We start from the raw sequence: 18,697 nt of genomic DNA, 5'->3' as shown, positions 1-18,697 counted from the left end.
ATGATCCCGTCTGTAATTTTGGGGGAATTATCCCATTGATAACTGTGTGGCAATGATCCTGTCTAATTCTGGGGGAATTATCCCATCCATAACTCTGCGGCAATGATCCCATCTGTAATTTTGTAGGAATTATCCCATCCATAACTCTGCGGCAATGATCCCATCTGTAATTCTGTGGGAGTTATCCCATCCATAACTCTGCGGCAATGATCCAATTTGTAATTCTGCGGGAATTATCCCATCCAAAACTCTGCGGCAATGATCCCGTCAGTAATTCTGGGGGAATTATCCCATCCATAACTCTGTGGCAATCATCCAATCTGTCATTTTGTGGGAATTATCCCATTGATAACTCTGCGGCAATGATCCTGTCTAATTCTGGGGGAGTTATCCCATCCATAACTCTGCGGCAATGATCCCATCTGTAATTCCGGAGGAATTATCCCATCCATAATTCTGCGGCAAAGATCCCATCTGTAATTTTGCGGGAATTATCCCATCCATAATTCTGTGGCAAAGATCCCATCTGTAATTTTGGGGGAATGATCCCATCCATAACTCTGCGGCAATGATCCCGTCAGTAATTCTGGGGGAATTATCCCACCCGTAACTCTGTGGGAATGATCCCATCTGTAATTCCGGAGGAATTATCCCATCCATAATTCTGCGGCAAAGATCCCATCTGTAATTTTGGGGGAATTATCCCATCCATAACTCTGTGGCAATGATCCTGTCAGTAATTCTGGGGGAATTATCCTATCCATAACTCAGCGGCAATGATCCCGTCTGTAATTTTGGGGGAATTATCCCATTGGTAACTCTGCGGCAATGATCCTGTCTAATTCTGGGGGAATTATCCCATCCATAACTCTGCGGCAATGATGCTATCTGTAATTTTGTAGGAATTATCCCATCCATAACTCTGTGGCAATGATCCCGTCTGTAATTCTGGGGGAGTTATCCCATCCATAACTCTGCGGCAATGATCTAATTTGTAATTCTGGGGGAATTATCCCATCCATAACTCTGCGGCAATGATCCCGTCAGTAATTCTGGGGGAATTATCCCATCCATAACTCTGTGGCAATCATCCAATCTGTAATTCTGGGGGAATTATCCCATCCATAACTCTGCGGCAATGATCCCATCTGTAATTTTGGAAGAATTATCCCATCCAAAACTCTGTGGCAATGATCCCATCTGTAATTCTGGAGGAATGATCCCATCCATTACTCTGTGGCAATGATCCTGTCTGTAATTTTGGGGGAATTATCCCATTGTTAACTGTGCGGCAATGATCCTGTCTAATTCTGGGGGAATTATCCCATCCATAACTCTGTGGCAATGATCCCATCTGTAATTTTGTCAGAACTATCCCATCCATAACTCTGTGGTAATGATCCCATCTGTAATTCTGGAGGAATGATCCCATCCATTACTCTGTGGAAATGATCCCGTCTGTAATTTTGGGGGAATTATCCCATTGATAGCTGTGTGGCAATGATCCTGTCTAATTCTGGGGGAATTATCCCATCCATAACTCTGCGGCAATGATCCTATCTGTAATTTTGTAGGAATTATCCCTTCCAAAACTCTGTGGCAATGATCCCATCTGTAATTCTGGAGGAATGATCCCATCCATTACTCTATGGCAATGATCCCGTCTGTAATTTTGGGGGAATTATCCCATTGTTAACTGTGCGGCAATGATCCTGTCTAATTCTGGGGGAGTTATCCCATCCATAACTCTGCGGCATTGATCCCATCTGTAATTCTGGAGGAATGATCCCATCCATTACTCTGTGGAAATGATCCCGTCTGTAATTTTGGGGGAATTATCCCATTGATAACTGTGCGGCAATGATCCTGTCTAATTCTGGGGGAATTATCCCATCCATAACTCTGCGGCAATGATGCCATCTGTAATTTTGTAGGAATTATCCTATCCATAACTCTGTGGCAATGATCCCGTCTGTAATTCTGGGGGAGTTATCCCATCCATAACTCTGCGGCAATGATCCAATTTGTAATTCTGGGGGAATTATCCCATCCATAACTCTGCGGCAATGATCCCGTCAGTAATTCTGGGGGAGTTATCCCATCCATAACTCTGCGGCATTGATCCCATCTGTAATTCTGGAGGAATGATCCCATCCATTACTCTGTGGAAATGATCCCGTCTGTAATTTTGGGGGAATTATCCCATTGATAACTGTGCGGCAATGATCCTGTCTAATTCTGGGGGAATTATCCCATCCATAACTCTGCGGCAATGATCACATCTGTAATTCTGGAGGAATGATCCCATCCATTACTCTGTGGCAATGATCCCGTCTGTAATTTTGGGGGAATTATCCCATTGTTAACTGTGCGGCAATGATCCTGTCTAATTCTGGGGGAGTTATCCCATCCATAACTTTGCGGCAATGATCCCATCTGTAATTCTGGAGGAATGATCCCATCCATTACTCTGTGGAAATGATCCCGTCTGTAATTTTGGGGGAATTATCCCATTGATAACTGTGCGGCAATGATCCTGTCTAATTCTGGGGGAATTATCCCATCCATAACTCTGCGGCAATGATCCCATCTGTAATTTTGTAGGTATTATCCCATCCATAACTCTGCGGCAATGATCCCATCTGTAATTTTGTAGGAATTATCCCATCCATAACTCTGCGGCAATGATCCCGTCTGTAATTCTGGGGGAATTATCCCATCCATAACTCTGTGGCAATGATCCCGTCTGTAATGTTGGGGGAATTATCCCATCCATAACTCTGTGGCAATGATCCTATCTGTAATTCTGGAGGAATGATCCCATCTGTAATTCTGGAGGAATGATCCCGTCTGTAATGTTGGGGGAATTATCCCATCCAAATCTCTGCAGCAATGATCCTGTCTGTAATTTTGGGGGAGTTGTCCAATCCATAACTCTGTGACAATGATTCCGTCTGTAATTCTGGTGGAATTCTCCCATCCATAACTCTGTGCAATGATCCCGTCTGTAATTCTGGGGGAGTAATCCCATCCATAACTCTGCGGCATTGATCCCATCTGTAATTCTGGAGGAATGATCCCATCCATTACTCTGTGGAAATGATCCCGTCTGTAATTTTGGGGGAATTATCCCATTGATAACTGTGCGGCAATGATCCTGTCTAATTCTGGGGGAATGATCCCATCCATAACTCTACGGCAATGATCACATCTGTAATTCTGGAGGAATGATCCCATCCATTACTCTGTGGCAATGATCCCATCTGTAATTTTGGGGGAATTATCCCATTGTCAACTGTGCGGCAATGATCCTGTCTAATTCTGGGGGAGTTATCCCATCCATAACTTTGCGGCAATGATCCCATCTGTAATTCTGGAGGAATGATCCCATCCATTACTCTGTGGAAATGATCCCGTCTGTAATTTTGGGGGAATTATCCCATTGATAACTGTGCGGCAATGATCCTGTCTAATTCTGGGGGAATTATCCCATCCATAACTCTGCGGCAATGATCCCATCTGTAATTTTGTAGGTATTATCCCATCCATAACTCTGCGGCAATGATCCCATCTGTAATTTTGTAGGAATTATCCCATCCATAACTCTGCGGCAATGATCCCGTCTGTAATTCTGGGGGAATTATCCCATCCATAACTCTGTGGCAATGATCCCGTCTGTAATGTTGGGGGAATTATCCCATCCATAACTCTGTGGCAATGATCCCGTCTGTAATTCTGGGGGAATTATCCCATCCATAACTCTGTGGCAATGATCCCGTCTGTAATGTTGGGGGAATTATCCCATCCATAACTCTGTGGCAATGATCCTATCTGTAATTCTGGAGGAATGATCCCATCTGTAATTCTGGAGGAATTATCCCGTCTGTAATGTTGGGGGAATTATCCCATCCAAATCTCTGCAGCAATGATCCTGTCTGTAATTTTGGGGGAGTTGTCCAATCCATAACTCTGTGACAATGATTCCGTCTGTAATTCTGGTGGAATTCTCCCATCCATAACTCTGTGCAATGATCCCGTCTGTAATTCTGGGGGAATTATCCCATCCATAACTCTGTGCAATGATCCCGTCTGTAATTCTGGGGGAATTATCCTGTCCTTTAGGAAGCGATCTTCACTTGTAACTCTTACGTGATAGTTTTCAACATGATCATAACAGCATTTACATATTTGAAAGAATCCCTGTAATACAGATTACTGCATTGAATAGATATTCATTTGCATCACTTCTTGAATTTTCCATAAAACATTGCAATAGATCTTTCAGTTTCACAATTACTTTTTGCTTTTTTGTGACAACCAACAAATAAACAGCAATAACCCATCCATAGCTAATTTTGCAAATATTACAGTATATCATTAATTTTGTATATCAATAATGACATTTGTCATGGGCAATGGTAAGTTCAATTTGGAGGAATAAAGTTGTTCAAGTTTGCCATGGACCACTAAGCAAGGTATCTGCATTTGCGGTGGGATTTCTAAGACGAGTGTGATGGTGTGAATTTTTAAAAGAATTACTGCAGCATCGACAGGACAGCTTGCTTGCTGGCTGTTTTTTGACGAATTGCTTCGAGCCCAGGTCAATTTGCTTACTGGCCTGTGAACTGATAGGCAGTATAGTGTTGAAGATATTGAATAATCCAAGTAGGAAATTTAAGGATCTTTATCTATTGTTTTTGTTACCAAGGAGCAGTATCATGGCTAGAGTCACTTACAGCACTCTCTTCTGCTTCAAATTCTGCCATTTCCACTCCTTGCTCTTTTGCCGAATGCATGCTAGCATCAGAAGAATCAGCGTTTTCAATTGGAGACTGACGAGCAGTGTTCTTTTTTTTTCTTTTTTTTAATCTATTGTTTTTGTGGGTTGTTTTTTTTGCAAAGTTTTATCTTAAAGTCGAGGCCAAAACTTGACTTTACTTCGGGGCTTGTCCACATTTTACGATTAATTATTTATTATTATTACTATTATTGAAATTCACCCTAAACAAGGCTGATAGCCACTAAATGTGAAGAGCTACAGAGAAAAAGAAGAAGAGGAAAAATGGCAAAACTTTCACCTTGTCCTGCAACAAAAAAAACCACATCACAGGAGCACTGGGCAGGAAGGGGTAACTAGGCCAGGTGGAAAAATAAATTTTCCTACCCCCATTGGGCATTTATTTTAGGAGACACCATCTCCATACTGGATGGCCATTGGTTCCCGAAGGAAGCTCATCCATCCTTTGTCAGGTGTTGTTTTTTGTCCTGGCAGGAAGTTGCAATCACCCTCCCCATCAGCAAAGCCAGTGAGGGTTGTTACGCAACAAAGCCAGTAGTCGCCAACAACCCGACCATGCAGCATGTAGCACAGGGTGTACATGCTACCAGTGGCATTCCCAAGACTGACCAGAATGATTTATATTTAATGATGCTCATATTCATTTTACTTTTTACTGTCAATCTCATCCTTCAAGACGGCTGTTCACCACCATCTCAGATTATCTCCAATCCAAAACCATGATCTTTTCTACCCTCGTTAACCCCCACTCCCAACCACAATCCCTCCTTCTTCCAAATTTCCAATTTTCCCTTCTGATTTTCCTTCTGCATTCATCTTTTCCACCCCATGCATCCTCTCCTGCCCCGCCCCCCCCCCCCCTATTCCTTGCCACACCTATTGTTTGTCCACCTCCCTCTGTCTTGGCCTTCGGCTCTGCTGTTGGTGTCCTCCCCTCTCTGCTGTTTCTTTTGTTCTGTTGCATCCTGATCTGTTCAGTGGACTAGTATTAGCTCTTCTACGAACTTCAGCTATGTATACAAAAAAACTACTTCAGAGTGTAGCAGTTACAGCTGAGGCATCGTTTGGGGGCATCCACACATTACATTCTTGGGAAAAGTACCAGGGGCATAGAAGAGGCCCCTTTATATGGTATGTGCCATGTGGTAAACTCTATTAAAGAAGGGACATTCCATAGCTTGTAGAAAATGTCAAACAATGGAAAACTAGGGACATTAAAAAAGATATATTGTGTGCATGTTTGTCTACCCTTGTGTTCTTTGGAGGAACCAAGTAATACTCTAGAAAAGTTCTTAAAGGGGACTTTTATATGCCCCTGGCATTTTTTCCAAGAATTACTACCCGAGGCGAAATTTTTCGATATCCAACTTTTTGGGAATCGCCCCATGAGCCAAGCAAAAATAGGACTGCGGGTCCTGAAGCTCACCTGCATCAGGAGCAACAGTCACTCAACCCATCCCCCCCACCCCCCACAGACTCTGATAGTTTTAATGCCATGAACACACTATGGTACATCACGTGTGATGAAGGTTGTGATAAAGTTTCATTGAAAATCTGTTTGTAGTTTCGGAAAAGAGAACAAGTACCTTTTGGGGGGGCGGGGGGGTCAACCCCTCCCTCCCCCGTAAACCTCTGTAATGTGCTCAGATTTTGATGCGGTCAATACACCTTCGTTAGGCATCAGATATTAAGCTTGTCGCAAAGTTTCATCAAAATCGTGTGTGTAGTTTCGGAGAAGAGAGGAAATACCTATTTTGGGGGGTCAAAAAACCCCCTTGGCCCACTTAGTGAGCGCAGATTTTGATGCTGACAATACACCTTCGTTAGTCAACAGATATGAAGCTTGTCGCAAAGTTTCATCAAAATCTCGTGGGTAGTTTCGGAGAAGTGGTCAAATACCTATTTATTTGGGGGTGGGGGGGTGTAAACCCCAGTAAACCCCCCCAGTAAACGCCCATAATGGGAGCAGATTTTGGATTTTGTTTCAAAAGCCATTAGTTAGACCTATTGGCTGATAAATATCCAAAGTTTCAGCTAGTGTCGATGTATAACCGTTGAGATATGAGCGCCAACACATTTTTGGGAGAACGGACGGACGGACGGACGGACAGACACCAACGTGAATTTGAGGGTTTTCTTAATAAAACTCAATAATGCGGAAACAGACTTTAGTGAAATTGGGAACATATTACCTCGATGTACAAAGCATTTACTTCTGAAATTTGCAGCCGATTTCGTCCAGTAGAAGCCGAGAAACGAATTTTCAGTCCCGATGTTAAAGCTGCATTCAGAGAAACGATCCCTTATATAAAGGGATCGGTGGGGGGGGGGGGGGGGTTGGGGGGCACTTTGCGCCTCCCTCGATAGCACATGGTGTGGTGATTACGTACAAGATTAAAAAATAAAATGAGAAAGGGAATGGAAGGAAGGAGGAAATGGATCGGATAGAAGAGTTGAGGACCAATGGGATTTTAAAAAAGGAAAGAAAATTGAGAGAAGGGATGAAGTACTGTATGTATGAGGGAAGGAAAGCTTATATCAGACATGTGTGCTGAGGACGGAGCAATCAACGATTCCACCATTTTTGCCTAGGCCTCTGGGCTCTGTGACATGTATAGAGTGGCCACAAAGTCCTTGAGCAAGTAATAACAGTAATAAGCAACATAGGACACACTATTATGCATAGGGACTTTGTGGCCACTCTGTAGACTGTACTTCCTGCAGTCTTCACGTGCCTGTAGTGGTCTTGAATGAAGACTTTTCGGCGGTGGAAATATTGGACATGAACCTGGCTGCTGTGGAAAGTTGTCCGAGTTTGTGGATAATCTTGGTACTCCAACTACAACCAGTATATTTGTGACCCTTAGGGGTCCGTCAGTTAAGGAAATCTCAACAAGACTTTGGTGTTTTAACCAGAGGTGATGAAAAGTCACTGACAGATGATAACAATTAGTTTGAGAAGGATGTTGCTTCGAGTTTTTCACAGCTTTTAATGTCATTGTGACCTTTAAATGCTCTTCAGGATATCCGCTCTGATAGACTACAAGCTTTCCACACTCTCGCTGCAATTGCAAGACTGTTTTTTTTATAACTCATTTGGTTTATCCTGGGTAATCTAAGTTAATTTTAGAGTGTATTCAAATGAGTGTTGTTATCTCAGCTAGCGGTGCTTCGTTTTGACCAAGTGCAGAGCAAGGCCTCAATTTATGAATGCCAAGCAATTGCCTCTTCGACAAAGCTGCCTTCTCCGCCAGCATCGTCGTAATCACACAGCACCAGCACAATGGGCCATCAACAGATGCAACAAGGCTGCCATGAATCCAGAATTATTGTAATCATAATTTCCAGGATAATGAACATGTCCTCAGACACTTTGTCCGAATGACCTGCTCTGCATTCAAACTTTTGTGAAAGTACATAGTCATGTCATTCAATATTTGGTTGTTGGACTGGGTGGCTGCGGCCCTGCCAGTATAGCACAATTTGGTGAAGCACTGAAAGGGTTAAGGTGATGTTTATAATTTACCACAGAGAATTAGGTTAATTTGCTCTCTCGTGTTACATTTATGTTGATGATGGAATGCAAATTTGGTCTTTATACCACTCTGTTTACGACAAACAGATAGGCTTTGTACAAAAGGTTATGCTTATGAAAAAGGCAGACAAAAAGCATGTGCGTTTCTTATCTCACTATAATTCACCAAATGTCTGTCTGTCTGTCTGTCTGTTCTCAGGTACCGCAAAAACGGCTGAACCAATCGCAACGAAATTTTGGGTGGGTAATCCTGGGACCCCCAGGAGTAAAATAGGCTATATTGTTTTTCCATTTTTTCCCCCAATTTTCTAATTTCCCAATTTTCCAATTTTCCAGTTTTTCCAAACACGATGGAATAATATTTACTGATATGAACAGTGATGTGGCTTTTATTGAAATTCTAGAAATACTGTTTAGATTTTGATGATTTGCGTATGATATGATTTAACGGATGTTTATCTAAATCGTTTAAAATAAAAAAGCCTTCAATTTCTGATATTTTGCCTTTTCATTTGGGCCTCCCAATTGAAGGCCCGCCCTTAGGGCAGGTACCGTTGCTAGTAACGTAGGATGTAAGGTTGTCCAATCTTTTCATCCTGTTTGTGATAATATTTAGCAATATCTATGGAAGGCAGATAAAATCATAGGAGGGTTGTTAACAGGGTGTTGCGAGAGGTGTAGCAAACTTACCTTTTCAGTTGTCTAGTTTTGGTTCAATCCCAACCCAACTCTAAACCATATGACAGGCACGTAATATTAACCAAACCAGAACTTTCAACATTCCTCGATGTGGAGCAATATGCCAACCCAAAGTTGTTGCAAATTACGATCCAGTCTTTTAATGACATCTTTATGATGTTGCATATTCCATGCCATGGTTTCTAAGCTATGTCAATCCGCATGCAGTGTTGTATTTTATTGGACTGTCGTGTGTGTGTGTGTGTGAGTTTGTGTTCAATGACCCTGGGGGGCTTTTCAGAGCCCCAGATCCTCACATTGTGCCAGGTGACCTTCTCCGATAAATAAAAGCAAGCTTCGTCTGTTCACATGACCTTTTTCAGGTAATCTTCGTCATCCTCTATGCGACTGAGCATTTCCATGGCAAACGCCTTGCATTTGGATCCGTCATTTGGTTTGAGTTCCTGCAGAATCTGCACATTATAGTCATAAAGCTTCAATATTTTATGCAAAATCCTGTGTACAGTGATGGTTGTTAGTCCCAGTTCTTTGGATGCGCGTAGGATTGATTTTCTGGGACTTTGTAGAAATGATTAACGCACTCGTTCAACGTCTGCTGCACTTGTGCTTGGTCGACCGGTACTTTTCTGTGTCTGACAACTTCCAGTCTCCTTAAACCTCTTGTACCACTCTCTGATACTCTCCGCAATGGCGGATTCCTTCCATACCTTGTACAGAAATATTTCTTTGTAATAATCTGTAATAATAATCTTGTAATAATCTTGTAATAATCTTGTAATGTAATTGTAATATTTCCTTGTAATAAGAAATATTCCCTTGTAGTAGACCTTTAACCTGAAGATGTAACAATATTATTTCAGTATGTTCTTCTGACATTCATTATAATTTCCAGCAGTATCCCTGGTAGGTAACACATTCCAAGCATGTGATTTCATAATGCAATCACCACTGCATCTGTGGCTAATTTGATTGCAGGAATGAATATCTAGCGTATTGTTTGTGTGGGTTGGCCTGCTGTATGCTGATCTTCTCAATGAAACATTTGGATTTTGGAGAACCTTTACTTCAAAAAAGAACATTTCTTTTTTTGTCTTCCACAGATTCTTTTGTGAAGCTGATCCTGGGGAGTACCTGACCCACTTGCTCCAGAAGATGCCCAACTTGATACCATTGCACAATGGCAAACATGTTGTCAACATTTAAGGGTTTCAGTATCGAGGGAGGCAATCTTCATTCATCTCAAATGTCTTGCGTTCAAGTTCCTCCATACCAAGGTTAGCCACAACTACACAAACTAGAGACCCCATAGCTATCCTGAAGATCTCTTGACCTAGGCAAACAAATTTTGTGCTTCATAAGTACTTTTCCAGGAAATGAGCAATGTCATCTTGTGTTGATTGACTGTTTTGGCCCATAATTTTCAAATCGATTGACTGTTTTTAACTGCTCTTTTGTAACTTTAACTGCCCGATCTACAGAAATATTCTTGAAGAGTTAAACCATGTCAAATGACAAGTTATGTTTTTGACAATCCTTAATTGTTTTTGAAAAGAATTTACCATCTTGGTTTCTAATGAAACACAAATCCCAAATGTCATGGTCATTGATCTGATCATACACCATAATAGTCAATTTCAACCACAATAACATGCTGTTTCAACGTGGGTTGCACAGCCAGCTTCATATTACCAGAAAATGAGCATGTGCCTGATTGTTTGTCCTTGGGTCCCACAAGCCATAACACAAAGGCTATTTGCATGTTGGTTACACAAATCTCCCTTGAAAGCCATTTGGTCAATGAACCACAGAATCAAATATGAGCATTCTTTCATCATCCCCCAAGTTCCCAGACAGGACATAATAACCTTATTGTAACGCTGAAATGGGAAATCTGCTATGATTTTAGGCATTCTGCGGTATTGTCCTTATCTGACTGAGCAAAACAGTGATGTTTCGTACAATGATTCATTTAAGTTTGTGGACAAACATGTTTGATCCACATGTCCCTATTACATAAATAAATATATGACTTTTATAAACTTATAGAAACTTTATTGAAGATCATAGACGACTTCACAAATAAAGAGGACATCAGTAGAAGGTGAAAAAATGAATAACACAGTGTAAGGGACTTGAACCTCCTTGTCACAGTACCTTGAGACAATTGCTCAGATAGGAGCACATATAAAATATATATATATATATCTACAGTATATATATATATATATATATATATATATATATATATATATATATATATATATATATATATATATATATATATATACACACACACACACACACACACACACACACACACAGTCACATGAAAAAGTAAGTACACCCCATGTAAAGTTTTGACTTTTTCAACATATTTCAACATACAGCTATTTGATCTTCATTTCAACAATATTGATAGATAAAGGTGATATAATATAACAAATATCATGAAACATTTACATTTTGTAGTCCATTGTATAATTTAAATAAACATAAACGCAAATTTCGCATGTGGAAAAAGTAAGTACACCCCTACATATATCACTACTTCAAATACCTAAAATTAGAATCAGGTGCACCAGCTCAGGTGCAAATTATTAGAATATAGTCAGAGAGGATCTTGGAAGAACCTGTCTTATTTAAACCTCAGACATTTAGTTTGGTTTGCTCTTTGTTGTTGAAGTGTGCGGTGTCACCATGCTTAGATCAAAAGAGCTCTCTGAGGCCTTCAGAAAGAAGGTTATAGATGCCTACGAGTCTGGGAAGGGATTTAAAAAGATCTCCAAACAATTTGAAATCAATCATTCGACTGTCCGGAAGTTCATCTACAAGTGGAGAAGATTCCAAACAACTGCCAACTTGTTCAGGCCAGGCCGCCCCAGGAAGTTCAGCCTGAGAGCAGACCGCAAGATGCTGAAAGAAGTCTCGAAGAACCACAGAATGTCATCACGTGACCTAAAGGTAGCTCTTGCCACTGTTGATGTCAAAGTGCACGAGGCTACCATTAGAAAGAGGCTGCACAAATTTGATCTACATGGGAGGTGTGCCAGGAGGAAACCTTTGCTGTCCAGAAAGAACATCAGGGCAAAACTAAAGTTTGCCAATGAATATCTAGGCAAAGGCCAGCACTTCTGGAACAATGTGCTCTGGACAGATGAGTCAAAGGTAGAGCTATTTGGCCACAGTACCAGAAGACATGTTTGGCGAAAACCAAAGACAGCATTTGATCACAAGAACCTGATACCAACTGTAAAGCATGGTGGTGGAAATATTATGGTTTGGGGCAGCTTTGCTGCATCAGGGCCTGGGCAGCTCACCATCATAGAATCCACTATGATTTCTTCATTGTACCAGAGGGTGCTTGAGGATAATGTGGGGCCATCTGTCGGAAAGTTGAAGCTCAACCGAAGGTGGACCTGACCCTAAACATACCAGTAAATCCACCCAGGAATGGCTGAAAAGAAAGAAATGGAGGGTTCTGGAATGGCCAATTCAAAGCCTGGATCTAAATCCCATCGAGATGTTGTGGGGGGATTTGAAACGAGCTGTTCATGCAAGAAACCCCTCAAACATCGCACAGCTGAAAGAATTCTGCATGGAGGAGTGGGCAAAAATTTCTCCCAGTCGATGTCAGAGACTGGTCGACAGTTATAAGAAACGCCTACTTGAGGTTGTTTCTGCCAAAGGGGGCAATACCACCTATTAGAGCCAAGGGTGTACTTACTTTTTCCACATGTGAAATTTGCATTTATGTTTATTTAAATTATACAATGGTCTACAAAATGTAAATGTTTCATGATATTTGTTATATTATATCACCTTTTTCTATTAATATTGTTGAAATGAAGATCAAATATCTGTATGTTGAAATATGTTGAAAAAGTCAAAACTTTACATGGGGTGTACTTACTTTTTCAAGTGACTGTATATATATATATATATATATATATAATGTATATGTGATTTAAAAAAATGGGGCCCTGAGGAGGTTTACTAGGGGGGGGGGGGGGCAGGGAGGGGGGGGTTGTCCCCATAATCGGTATTTTTTTGTTTGTTTGTTTGATTAAAGACCTATGATTGTGTTAGTGTGATTTGACATGCTGCCCTGTCTTCTAGCAACCATTAAAATTGGTTTAAAATAACGTGATACTGCTTTAAATTATTCTGTGTAGTATATGAATATGAATGAATGATCGTTTTCAGGCCATTTTCCCCGCTGGAGCAGGGGTTAGCCTTGCGGGCCCCATGACAATCATGGTTCCCTGTTTGAGGCAATGTTTTTATGGTATACTGTAGTATACTGTATTATATTACCAGGTAAGCACCCAGACCTATTGCCCTTATTTTTTTCTGCGCTAAAGGTGGCAGAAACCATGTAACTTCTTCATGCTCAAACAATTTAATAACAAAAAAAAAAATAGTTAGAATCACATACATGTATAAATAAATCTCTACGTTCATAGATGTCTGCAGACACAGTGTGTGATGGAGCCCAACAAGACAGAACACAGATTATTACTATGAAATAAACTACTCTCGTGGATAATGGAAGTATCAGTGAGAAAGTAATAGCAGAGGGGGAAGTATGGGAGGAAAAAGGAAAGATCTCAGCGAAGATGGGGTGATGATGGTCGCCCGGTGTTCCGGTCCGGCTCCCGTAACACTGATGTGGTCTCTCATTGGTTTAACTAAAGCAGGTTCTGGCACGCCAAGCGCAATCCGAGCTCCAATTTGGCTTGCCAGACTTCACGCCCCTTAATGACTTCAGGTTTATTCTAAGATGCGTGCTCCATATACCCAGTGAGCCTCTCCAGAACTGAGTCAAACTCAGGCTGAAAAGTACTCCATGACTAAACCGTGAAAAACCAAATTCAAATATTCCTCATTCTCAGTGACACTCAACTCCAAGGTTCTGGCACTCTTGACCCAGGTGAGTATTCCTCCATAGCTTGGAGCGCATTCCGCAACCCCTGGGGCAATGATATGGGGCCACAGGGTGACTCGGGGCAGTGGTGAATAGTAATAAAATAATAAAGAGGGTTGAGGGAGACCACATCCATGGGATGTGTGGCCCCTGAAGCTGAACATATTAAAAATTAACCCCTTCATTAAATGTTGTCCATGTGTGTGAGTTACAAAATATGTATGTAGACGTCTGTAAATTTCATCAGGAAGACAACAGCTGGGTTACCACTCCAGTTCCCAAGTATATTTTACTGATGAATGCAGGTTCACAGATGAAGCTATTTCTTATTCTGTCCTGGTGAATCAGGATTTCGTCTTACCTGTTGTTTTCAAACCCCAGCAGGCAATTTCTTTATCTTTTACTGTTTGTACTTTCCATCCCAACCTGCACCATCGTATGGCAGTCACACGGACATAGCATGGCACGTCAAAGTGTTATAAGTCAGGGAAACGATCACTGAAGCAATAAGAAAATAGGGGCAATACCCCTGGGCACTCACCTGGTACAGTAAAGCAGTATACTATGCCGACTTAAGATATTTTAAACCAATTTCAATGGTTGATAGGAAATCCAGCATGTCGAATCATACTAACGTAATAATAAGTCTTTAATCAAACAAACGAGCAAAAAATACCTATTTTGGGAAACCCACCCTCGCCACCCTCCCCACCCACCCATCCCCGTAGACCACTTTGGACCCCGATTTTTCTAATGCTTTGAACAAACTTTGGTACATCACGGTGGTGAAGGTTGTGGTCAAGTTTCATCGGAATTGTGTGTGTAGTTTCAGAGAAGAAAGCAAATACCTATTTTGTGGGTCAAACTTGGATCCACTTAGAACCCCGGAGACCTCCTTAGACACCCATGCTTTTCATGCCGTGAACAAACTTGAGTTGCAACATACCAAATATAATTTATGTCAAGTTTGGTCACAATCCCATCAACAGTTTCGGAGAAGACGTTGCAAGTGTTTATGGAGTGACGGACAGATGGATGGACGGACGGACGATGCGCCATCCCATGAGCTTCCCGATTCCAAGTGACCTAAAAAACCGTTGTTCCAAGCACAAACTAGGGTAATTTTGTGGCAAATAAGCCCAGTTTTGACCATGGTCCACCTGCTCATATTACAATAGGTGTCTTCGAATATGGTGCCAATACCCATGTGCAAAATTATATAAACTAGCAACGGTACCCGCCCAACGGGCCCTTCAATTGGGAGGCCCAAATGAAAAGGCAAAATATCAGAAATTGAAGGCTTTTTTTTATTTTAAACGATTCATATAAACATCCGTTGAATCATATCACACGCAAATCATCAAAATCTAAACAGTATTTGTAGAATTTCAATAAAAGCCACATCACTGTTCATATCGGTAAATATTATTCCATCGTGTTTGGAAAAATTGGAAAATTGGGAAAACAACATAGCCTATTTTACTCCAGGGGGTCCCAGGATTACCCACCCAAAATTTCGTTGCGATCGGTTGAGCCGTTTTTGCGGTACCTGGGAACGGACAGACGGACATTTGGTGAATTATGGTAAGATACTCAGTCGTACGTGTTTGCTAACCTAACGCAGGTCAGCATTTGGTCCAGCCCAGCACAACTCCAGCTCCAGCTCTAGAAAGCACGTGACCAGCATAGCCCAGCCAAAATAATAGTGTAGCACATAGAACACACATGGAGGACAACTCCCAAAAGTTCCAGTGTGGCATCAGTACAGCCCAGCGATAACGATGCCAATGATTAATGTTTTATACCCTGACTTTTCAACATCACTGTTATTTCATGAATTCCAAGTTGCTTCGGAATACAATTGGATGATCAATTCAACAATTCAAACTCAATCAAATGATCAAATGTAAAGGAAAAATAAAACTATACAGTAGTCACTTATGTTGTAGTCTTTGCCCAACCACTATCCCTCTTGCCTCCTTTTTAATATAATTACAGCTATAGTAGAACTATTGGACTTCAATAGCATTATTTCAGAATCCTTCATCAACCTGTAGAACAATCACACTTTGTGTATCACACTTTGTCACTCACACTTTGTGATTCAATGACGCACCATTTGTGTATTGCATCCCCAGCCCTTTGTATTAAGCCATGTTATGTCGACTCTAAAGTGCAAACCTTCCCATGTAATGTCCTCTAGTACAAGTGCATCTCTCTCTAGTCCTTGGGCATGTCCCCTTCATGGCCTTTCACTGACTCGTGTCTGTCATCTTCATGTCAGTGCTCAGTTCTGAAATCGGTGTAAACCTTGTTTGAAGAGTATGATCGGGTTGTCTGTCCGGCTGTCCGTACTTAAGCAGGAAGAGACTTAAAGGGCAATACCACAATAACTTAAGGATGGCTGAAGGGAACGAAGTCAAACTTCGTACCAAGTATGTATGATTAAAGATAAGTGGATCAGATTATGGGGTCAAGAGTTCAAAGGTCAGAGGTCCCATTAAGTAAAAATTATGTTACTGTCTCCCTGCATGGTGGGAAATAGGGATTTGCAATTGTGTGTGTGTGTGTGTGTGTGTGTGTGTGTGTGTGTGTGTGTGTGTGTGTGTGTGTGTGTGTGTGTGTGTGCGCGCGCGCACGCAGGCCATCACTTTTTTTTTTTTACCAATTGAGCTTTTGTCATCAAATCTTCAACAAACGTTTATTATAAGAATATGGAGAACACTAATTAATAAAATGTACAATTCTTTTTTCCTTTTTTTTACTTTGAAGTTTTTTTTTTTCATCAAGTTTAGTACAACGTACAACGCAGACCTGGACGGGCGTTGTATTTTGAGATGTGTCGTGAAAATCAAGCTCAGACACGACTTGACCTCTGGGTAGGTTTTAATATCATTTAGATCTGCAGTACATCCTGTAAGAATACATGCATGCAACAGGCATTAAATCAGAGCATTTCATGAGCAGCAATGGTCGATGCAATATAACAATGGTTAGCGCAGCGCATTGTCAGCGCAGCATTTGGGGCGTACATACCATTCAAACTACTGGATAATGTCACAGTGAGTTCCGCTGAAGTGTCGGCGCGCCCCGGTTGTCCCGGGTCTTATAGACGCCCCCTTCCGTAGCGAGCACCCCTGGGTTCACCTTGGTATAATTTCACTACATTCTCCCCGCCGTTAGAACTATACTGCCGCTCGGCAGGTTGCAAGCAAGCATCAGCAATAAACGAATGGGTCACGTCAATCCAGGTCAGTCGGTCCACCCGTAGTGGTCGGGGCGGCGAACCTCCCTGCCAGTTCGTGTTCGGAATCTACCGGGCACGGCGTCCCCTAGCCCGGAGTCCCCCGCTTCGGAATAGCTGCCGGAGGTTGGAGTCGGAGGGGGCGCCCCTGCGCCTTCGGGCACGGGAGCGGGGGACGACGGGAGTAACAGTGGTAGTTCCATAGGGGAAGCTTCGATAGAGTCCATAGACTCGTAGACGGGTTCGTCGATATCCCTGTCGTCGTCCCCACATGGGGCGAGATGGCGTACGGAGACAGTAGACTCGCGGCCATCCACCGTTAACACGCGAGCATGCTCGGGATTAGCCTGGAGGACCTGCACCTTGTCAACAAGGGGGTCGTACTTGCTAGCGCGAACCGCTCGTTTGAGATAGGCGGGCCCCGGTTCAGCGAGCCAGCTGGGTAAAGATTGGATACTGCCGGAGCTTCTAGGGTGGTGGAACAGTCGTTCGTGAGGAGTCTGGTTGGTGGCAGTACATAGGAGAGCCCGGATCGAGTTTAGAGCGGCAGGCAGTGACCACGCCCATTTATCGAGGCCTCGGCCGAGGGTCCGAAGGCTTAGCATGACGGCCCGCCATATAATCCCATTAAAGCGTTCGATCTGTCCATTCGCTTGGGGCCGGTACGGGGTGGTGTAGCTCGAAGCGACATTATGCTGGAGCAAGTAGCCCCTCACCTCCTGGGACAGGAACACCACACCCCGATCGGTATGCACGTAGGCCGGATACCCGAACATAGAAAACAAATTCTGCAGGCACCGAATAACCGTGGCAGCCGACATATCCCCGCACGTGTAAGCAAAAGGGAATCGGGAATACTCATCGACGATAGTGAGCAGATAGCGAGAGTTGCTCGACATCGGCAGCGGCCCTTTGAAGTCCATCGCCAAGCGCTCCCACGGTCTAGTAGCCCTAACGAGTGTCCCCAGAGGGGGGCTATAAAAACGCGGTTTGAGTTCCGCACAGATCGCGCAATCACGGCAGATGCGGCGGATGTCCTCCATCGAGGACGGCAGATTGCCCGCGCGCACAAAATGCGCGAAGCGCGTTACCCCGGGATGACACATAGTGCTGTGCAAAGTGCGCAGCCCCTCCAAAGTTACAACCCCCGCGCAAGTGGCCGGCCTCGATAAGGCGTCAGCGACCAGGTTATCCTTCCCCGGGCGGTATTTGATGGTGTAGCAGAAGTCGGCGAGTTCGATACGCCAACGGCTGATTTTCTCATTCTTAATGCGCTGAGCATGTAAGGTGTCGTACATAAACGCAACACTCTGTTGGTCCGTGATGATTTGGAAACTCCGCCCAAGCAGATACGGACGCCATCGCCGAATTGATTCGACGATCGCGTACGCTTCCTTTTTGACAGACGAATGCCTCCGCTCGGCGGAGGTGAGAGTCCGCGAGAAGAAAGCCACAGGGCGGCCTCCTTGGGAGAGAGTCGCCGCTATCGCATGATCC

The 18,697-nt window shown here is 42.8% G+C and overlaps 1 long non-coding RNA gene across 2 annotated transcripts in view; it reads left to right on the top strand.

The window, feature by feature from the left end:
• The window catches only part of LOC137432129 (uncharacterized), a 218,866-nt gene that overhangs the window by 121,153 nt on the left and 79,016 nt on the right, over positions 1-18,697 (top strand). For both annotated transcript variants that reach the window (XR_013624397.1, XR_013624396.1), the window contains exon 2: positions 10,133-10,306. This is a non-coding gene — a long non-coding RNA (uncharacterized LOC137432129). The remainder of the gene's footprint in view (positions 1-10,132; positions 10,307-18,697) is intronic.

Source organism: Myxine glutinosa, chromosome 8 (genome assembly GCF_964187855.1).
Source record: "Myxine glutinosa chromosome 8, kmMyxGlut1.1, whole genome shotgun sequence".
In the NCBI taxonomy this organism is placed as follows: Eukaryota; Metazoa; Chordata; class Myxini; order Myxiniformes; family Myxinidae; genus Myxine; species Myxine glutinosa.
This window is presented reverse-complemented; position numbering and strand designations above follow the sequence as displayed.